Below are 7,555 nucleotides of genomic sequence, written 5' to 3' on the forward strand. Positions count from 1 at the left end.
ACTGGTCCCTGGTTGTCGGCTTGATCCTGCTGATAATAGACTGGTCCCAGGTTGTCGAGTTGATCCTGGTGATAATAGACTGGTCCCAGGTTGGAGAGTTGATCCATGTTATGACTGGTACCTGGATGTCGGTTTGTTCTTGGTGATAATAGACTGGTCCCAGGTTGTAGGCTTGCAACCAACACCAAAGTGTATTTACTTCCTCTCCCAAGCCTTATAAACTAATATTTCAAAGATCTCAGCAGCAACAAAGATCAAAGCATACAAAGACGTCAAAACAGATCAAAGAGCTCTAAAGGACAGGAAATGATTGCTTGATCCTGCTTATAATAGACTGGTCCCTGGTTGTCGGCTTGATCCGGGTGATAATAGACTGGTCCCAGGTTGTCTGCTTGATCCTGCTGATAATAGACTGGTCCCAGGTTGTCGGTTTGATCCTGCTGATAATAGACTAGTCCCAGGTTGTCGGCTTGATCCAGGTGATAATAGACTGGTCCCAGGTTGTCGGCTTGATCCTGGTGATAAGAGACTGGTCCTTAGTTGTCGGCTTGATCCAGGTGATAATAGACTGGTCCCTGGTTGTCGGCATAATCCTGCTGATAATAGACTAGTCCCAGGTTGTCGGCTTGATCCAGGTGATAATAGACTGGTCCCAGGTTTTCAGCTTGATCCGGGTGATAATAGACTGGTCCCTGGTTGTCGGCTTGATCCTGCTGATAATAGACTGGTCCCAGGTTGTCGAGTTGATCCGGGGGATAATGGACTGGTCCCGGGTTGTCGGCTTGATCCTGCTGATAATAGACTGGTCCCAGGTTGTCGAGTTGATCCGGGGGATAATGGACTGGTCCCGGGTTGTCGGCCTGATCCAGGTGATAATAGACTAGTCCCAGGTTGTCGGCTTGATCCAGGTGATAATAGACTGGTCCCAGGTTGTCGGCTTGATCCTGGTGATAAGAGACTGGTCCTGAGTTGTCGGCTTGATCCAGGTGATAATAGACTGGTCCCTGGTTGTCGGCATGATCCTGCTGATAATAGACTAGTCCCAGGTTGTCGGCTTGATCCAGGTGATAATAGACTGGTCCCAAGTTGTCGGCTTGATCCTGCTGATAATAGACTGGTCCCAGGTTGTCGGCTTGATCCTGGTGATAAGAGACTGGTCCTGAGTTGTCAGCTTGATCCTGCTGATAATAGACTAGTCCCAGGTAGTCGGCTTGATCCAGGTGATAATAGACTGGTCCGAGGTTGTCTGCTTGATCCTGCTTATAATAGACTAGTCCCAGGTTGTCGGCTTGATCCAGGTGATAATAGACTGGTCCCAAGTTGTCGGCTTGATCCTGCTGATAATAGACTGGTCCCAGGTTGTCGGCTTGATCCTGGTGATAAGAGACTGGTCCTGAGTTGTCAGCTTGATCCTGCTGATAATAGACTAGTCCCAGGTAGTCGGCTTGATCCAGGTGATAATAGACTGGTCCGAGGTTGTCTGCTTGATCCTGCTTATAATAGACTGGTCCCTGGTTGTCGGCTTGATCCGGGTGATAATAGACTGGTTCCAGGTTGTCACTTTGATCCTGGTGATAAGAGACTGGTACCAGGTTGTCGGCTTGATCCTGCTGATAATAGACTGTTCCCAGGTTGTCTGCTTGATGCTGTTGATAATAGACTGGTCCCAGGTTGTCGGCTTGATCCGGGTGATAATAGACTGGTCCCAGGTTGTCGGCTTGATCCTGGTGATAAGAGACTGGTCCTTAGTTGTCGGCTTGATCCAGGTGATAATAGACTGGTCCCTGGTTGTCGGCATAATCCTGCTGATAATAGACTAGTCCCAGGTTGTCGGCTTGATCCAGGTGATAATAGACTGGTCCCAGGTTGTCGGCTTGATCCGGGTGATAATAGACTGGTCCCTGGTTGTCGGCTTGATCCTGCTGATAATAGACTGGTCCCAGGTTGTCGAGTTGATCCTGGTGATAATAGACTGGTCCCAGGTTGGAGAGTTGATCCATGTTATGACTGGTACCTGGATGTCGGTTTGTTCTTGGTGATAATAGACTGGTCCCAGGTTGTAGGCTTGCAACCAACACCAAAGTGTATTTACTTCCTCTCCCAAGCCTTATAAACTAATATTTCAAAGATCTCAGCAGCAACAAAGATCAAAGCATACAAAGACGTCAAAACAGATCAAAGAGCTCTAAAGGACAGGAAATGATTGCTTGATCCTGCTTATAATAGACTGGTCCCTGGTTGTCGGCTTGATCCGGGTGATAATAGACTGGTCCCAGGTTGTCTGCTTGATCCTGCTGATAATAGACTGGTCCCAGGTTGACGGCTTGATCCAGGTGATAATAGACTGGTCCCTGGTTGTCGGCTTGATCCGGGTGATAATAGACTAGTCCCAGATTGTCGGCTTGATCCAGGTGATAATAGACTGGTCCCAGGTTGTCGGCTTGATCCAGGTGATAATAGACTGGTCCCAGGTTGTCGACTTGATCCTGCTGATAATAGACTAGTCCCAGGTTGTCGACTTGATCCTGCTGATAATAGACTGGTCCCAGGTTGTCGGCTTGATCCAGGTGATAATAGACTGGTCCCTGGTTGTCGGCTTGATCCTGCTGATAATAGACTGGTCCCAGGTTGTCACCTTGATCCTGGTGATAAGAGACTGGTACCAGGTTGTCGGCTTGATCCTGGTGATAAGAGACTGGTCCTGAGTTGTCGGCTTGATCCAGGTGATAATAGACTGGTCCCTGGTTGTCGGCATGATCCTGCTGATAACAGACTAGTCCCAGGTTGTCGGCTTGATCCATGTGATAATAGACTGGTCCGAGGTTGTCTGCTTGATCCTGCTTATAATAGACTGGTCCCTGGTTGTCGGCTTGATCCGGGTGATAATAGACTGGTTCCAGGTTGTCACTTTGATCCTGGTGATAAGAGACTGGTACCAGGTTGTCGGCTTGATCCTGCTGATAATAGACTGTTCCCAGGTTGTCTGCTTGATGCTGTTGATAATAGACTGGTCCCAGGTTGTCGGCTTGATCCGGGTGATAATAGACTGGTCCCAGGTTGTCGGCTTGATCCTGGTGATAAGAGACTGGTCCCTGGTTGTCGGCTTGATCCGGGTGATAATAGACTGGTTCCAGGCTGTCACCTTGATCCTGGTGATAAGAGACTGGTACCAGGTTGTCGGCTTGATCCTGCTGATAATAGACTGTTCCCAGGTTGTCTGCTTGATCCTGCTGATAATAGACTGGTCCCAGGTTGTCGGCTTGATCCGGGTGATAATAGACTGGTCCCTGGTTGTCGGCTTGATCCTGCTGATAATAGACTGGTCCCAGGTTGTCGAGTTTATCCGGGGGATAATGGACTGGTCCTGGGTTGTCGGCCTGATCCAGGTGATAATAGACTGGTCCCTGGTTGTCGGCTTGATCCGGGTGATAAGAGACTGGTCCCAGGTTGTCGGCTTGATCCTGCTGATAAGAGACTGGTCCCAGGTTATCGGCTTGATCCAGGTGATAATAGACTGGTCCCGGGTTGTAGGCTTGATCCCGGTGATAATAGACTGGTCGCTGGTGACCACCGCCTTGATCGAGGTGATCCATATTATGATGGATTGGTACCTGGTTGTCGGCTTGATCCTGGTGATAATAGACTGGTCCCAGGTTGGAGAGTTGATCCATGTTATGACTGGTACCTGGATGTCGGTTTGTTCTTGGTGATAATAGACTGGTCCCAGGTTGTAGGCTTGCAACCAACACCAAAGTGTATTTACTTCCTCTCCCAAGCCTTATAAACTAATATTTCAAAGATCTCAGCAGCAACAAAGATCAAAGCATACAAAGACGTCAAAACAGATCAAAGAGCTCTAAAGGACAGGAAATGATTGCTTGATCCTGCTTATAATAGACTGGTCCCTGGTTGTCGGCTTGATCCGGGTGATAATAGACTGGTCCCAGGTTGTCTGCTTGATCCTGCTGATAATAGACTGGTCCCAGGTTGACGGCTTGATCCAGGTGATAATAGACTGGTCCCTGGTTGTCGGCTTGATCCGGGTGATAATAGACTAGTCCCAGATTGTCGGCTTGATCCAGGTGATAATAGACTGGTCCCAGGTTGTCGGCTTGATCCAGGTGATAATAGACTGGTCCCTGGTTGTCGGCTTGATCCTGCTGATAATAGACTAGTCCCAGGTTGTCGCCTTGATCCTGCTGATAATAGACTGGTCCCAGGTTGTCGGCTTGATCCAGGTGATAATAGACTGGTCCCTGGTTGTCGGCTTGATCCTGCTGATAATAGACTGGTCCCAGGTTGTCACCTTGATCCTGGTGATAAGAGACTGGTACCAGGTTGTCGGCTTGATCCTGGTGATAAGAGACTGGTCCTGAGTTGTCGGCTTGATCCAGGTGATAATAGACTGGTCCCTGGTTGTCGGCATGATCCTGCTGATAACAGACTAGTCCCAGGTTGTCGGCTTGATCCATGTGATAATAGACTGGTCCCAGGTTGTCGGCTTGATCCTGCTGATAATAGACTGGTCCCAGGTTGTCGGCTTTATCCTGGTGATAAGAGACTGGTCCTGAGTTGTCAGCTTGATCCTGCTTATAATAGACTAGTCCCAGGTAGTCGGCTTGATCCAGGTGATAATAGACTGGTCCCAGGTTGTCTGCTTGATCCTGCTTATAATAGACTGGTCCCTGGTTGTCGGCTTGATCCGGGTGATAATAGACTGGTTCCAGGTTGTCACCTTGATCCTGGTGATAAGAGACTGGTACCAGGTTGTCGGCTTGATCCTGCTGATAATAGACTGTTCCCAGGTTGTCTGCTTGATCCTGCTGATAATAGACTGGTCCCAGGTTGTCGGCTTGATCCGGGTGATAATAGACTGGTCCCTGGTTGTCGGCTTGATCCTGCTGATAATAGACTGGTCCCAGGTTGTCAAGTTGATCCGGGGGATAATGGACTGGTCCCGGGTTGTCGGCCTGATCCAAATGATAATAGACTGGTCCCTGGTTGTCGGCTTGATCCGGGTGATAATAGACTGGTCCCGGGTTGTCGGCCTGATCCAGCTGATAATAGACTGGTCCCTGGTTGTCGGCTTGATCCGGGTGATAATGGACTGGTCCCAGGTTGTCGGCTTTATCCCGCTGATAATAGACTGGTCCCAGGTTGTCGGCTTGATCCTGGTGATAAGAGACTGGTCCCAGGTTGTCGGCTTGATCCTGCTGATAAGAGACTGGTACCAGGTTGTCGGCTTGATCCTGCTGATGATAGACTGGTCCCAGGTTGTCGGCTTGATCCTGCTGATAATAGACTGGTCCCAGGTTATCGGCTTGATCCAGGTGATAATAGACTGGTCCCGGGTTGTAGGCTTGATCCTGGTGATAATAGACTGGTCCCAGGTTGGAGAGTTGATCCATGTTATGACTGGTACCTGGATGTCGGTTTGTTCTTGGTGATAATAGACTGGTCCCAGGTTGTAGGCTTGCAACCAACACCAAAGTGTATTTACTTCCTCTCACAAGCCTTATAAACTAATATTTCAAAGATCTCAGCAGCAACAAAGATCAAAGCATACAAAGACGTCAAAACAGATCAAAGAGCTCTAAAGGACAGGAAATGATTGCTTGATCCTGCTTATAATAGACTGGTCCCTGGTTGTCGGCTTGATCCGGGTGATAATAGACTGGTCCCAGGTTGTCTGCTTGATCCTGCTGATAATAGACTGGTCCCAGGTTGTCGGTTTGATCCAGGTGATAATAGACTAGTCCCAGGTTGTCGGCTTGATCCAGGTGATAATAGACTGGTCCCAGGTTGTCTGCTTGATCCTGCTGATAATAGACTGGTCCCAGGTTGTCTGCTTGATCCTGCTTATAATAGACTGGTCCCTGGTTGTCGGCTTGATCCGGGTGATAATAGACTGGTTCCAGGTTGTCACCTTGATCCTGGTGATAAGAGACTGGTACCAGGTTGTCGGCTTGATCCTGCTGATAATAGACTGTTCCCAGGTTGTCTGCTTGATCCTGCTGATAATAGACTGGTCCCAGGTTGTCGGCTTGATCCGGGTGATAATAGACTGGTCCCTGGTTGTCGGCTTGATCCTGCTGATAATAGACTGGTCCCAGGTTGTCGAGTTGATCCGGGGGATAATGGACTGGTCCTGGGTTGTCGGCCTGATCCAGGTGATAATAGACTGGTCCCTGGTTGTCGGCTTGATCCGGGTGATAATAGACTGGTCCCAGGTTGTCGGCTTGATTCCGCTGATAATAGACTGGTCCCAGGTTGTCGGCTTGATCCTGGTGATAAGAGACTGGTCCCAGGTTGTCGGCTTGATCCTGCTGATAATAGACTGGTCCCAGGTTGTCGGCTTGATTCCGCTGATAATAGACTGGTCCCAGGTTGTCGGCTTGATCCTGGTGATAAGAGACTGGTCCCAGGTTGTCGGCTTGATCCTGCTGATAATAGACTGGTCCCTGGTTGTCGGCTTGATCCTGCTGATAATAGACTGGTCCCAGGTTGTCGAGTTGATCCTGGTGATAATAGACTGGTCCCAGGTTGGAGAGTTGATCCATGTTATGACTGGTACCTGGATGTCGGTTTGTTCTTGGTGATAATAGACTGGTCCCAGGTTGTAGGCTTGCAACCAACACCAAAGTGTATTTACTTCCTCTCCCAAGCCTTATAAACTAATATTTCAAAGATCTCAGCAGCAACAAAGATCAAAGCATACAAAGACGTCAAAACAGATCAAAGAGCTCTAAAGGACAGGAAATGATTGCTTGATCCTGCTTATAATAGACTGGTCCCTGGTTGTCGGCTTGATCCGGGTGATAATAGACTGGTCCCAGGTTGTCTGCTTGATCCTGCTGATAATAGACTGGTCCCAGGTTGACGGCTTGATCCAGGTGATAATAGACTGGTCCCTGGTTGTCGGCTTGATCCGGGTGATAATAGACTAGTCCCAGATTGTCGGCTTGATCCATGTGATAATAGACTGGTCCCAGGTTGTCGGCTTGATCCAGGTGATAATAGACTGGTCCCTGGTTGTCGGCTTGATCCTGCTGATAATAGACTAGTCCCAGGTTGTCGCCTTGATCCTGCTGATAATAGACTGGTCCCAGGTTGTCGGCTTGATCCAGGTGATAATAGACTGGTCCCTGGTTGTCGGCTTGATCCTGCTGATAATAGACTGGTCCCAGGTTGTCACCTTGATCCTGGTGATAAGAGACTGGTACCAGGTTGTCGGCTTGATCCTGGTGATAAGAGACTGGTCCTGAGTTGTCGGCTTGATCCAGGTGATAATAGACTGGTCCCTGGTTGTCGGCATGATCCTGCTGATAACAGACTAGTCCCTGGTTGTCGGCTTGATCCGGGTGATAATAGACTGGTTCCAGGTTGTCACTTTGATCCTGGTGATAAGAGACTGGTACCAGGTTGTCGGCTTGATCCTGCTGATAATAGACTGTTCCCAGGTTGTCTGCTTGATGCTGTTGATAATAGACTGGTCCCAGGTTGTCGGCTTGATCCGGGTGATAATAGACTGGTCCCAGGTTGTCGGCTTGATCCT

This window comes from Pleuronectes platessa, chromosome 15 (genome assembly GCF_947347685.1).
Source record: "Pleuronectes platessa chromosome 15, fPlePla1.1, whole genome shotgun sequence".
NCBI classification, from domain to species: Eukaryota; Metazoa; Chordata; class Actinopteri; order Pleuronectiformes; family Pleuronectidae; genus Pleuronectes; species Pleuronectes platessa.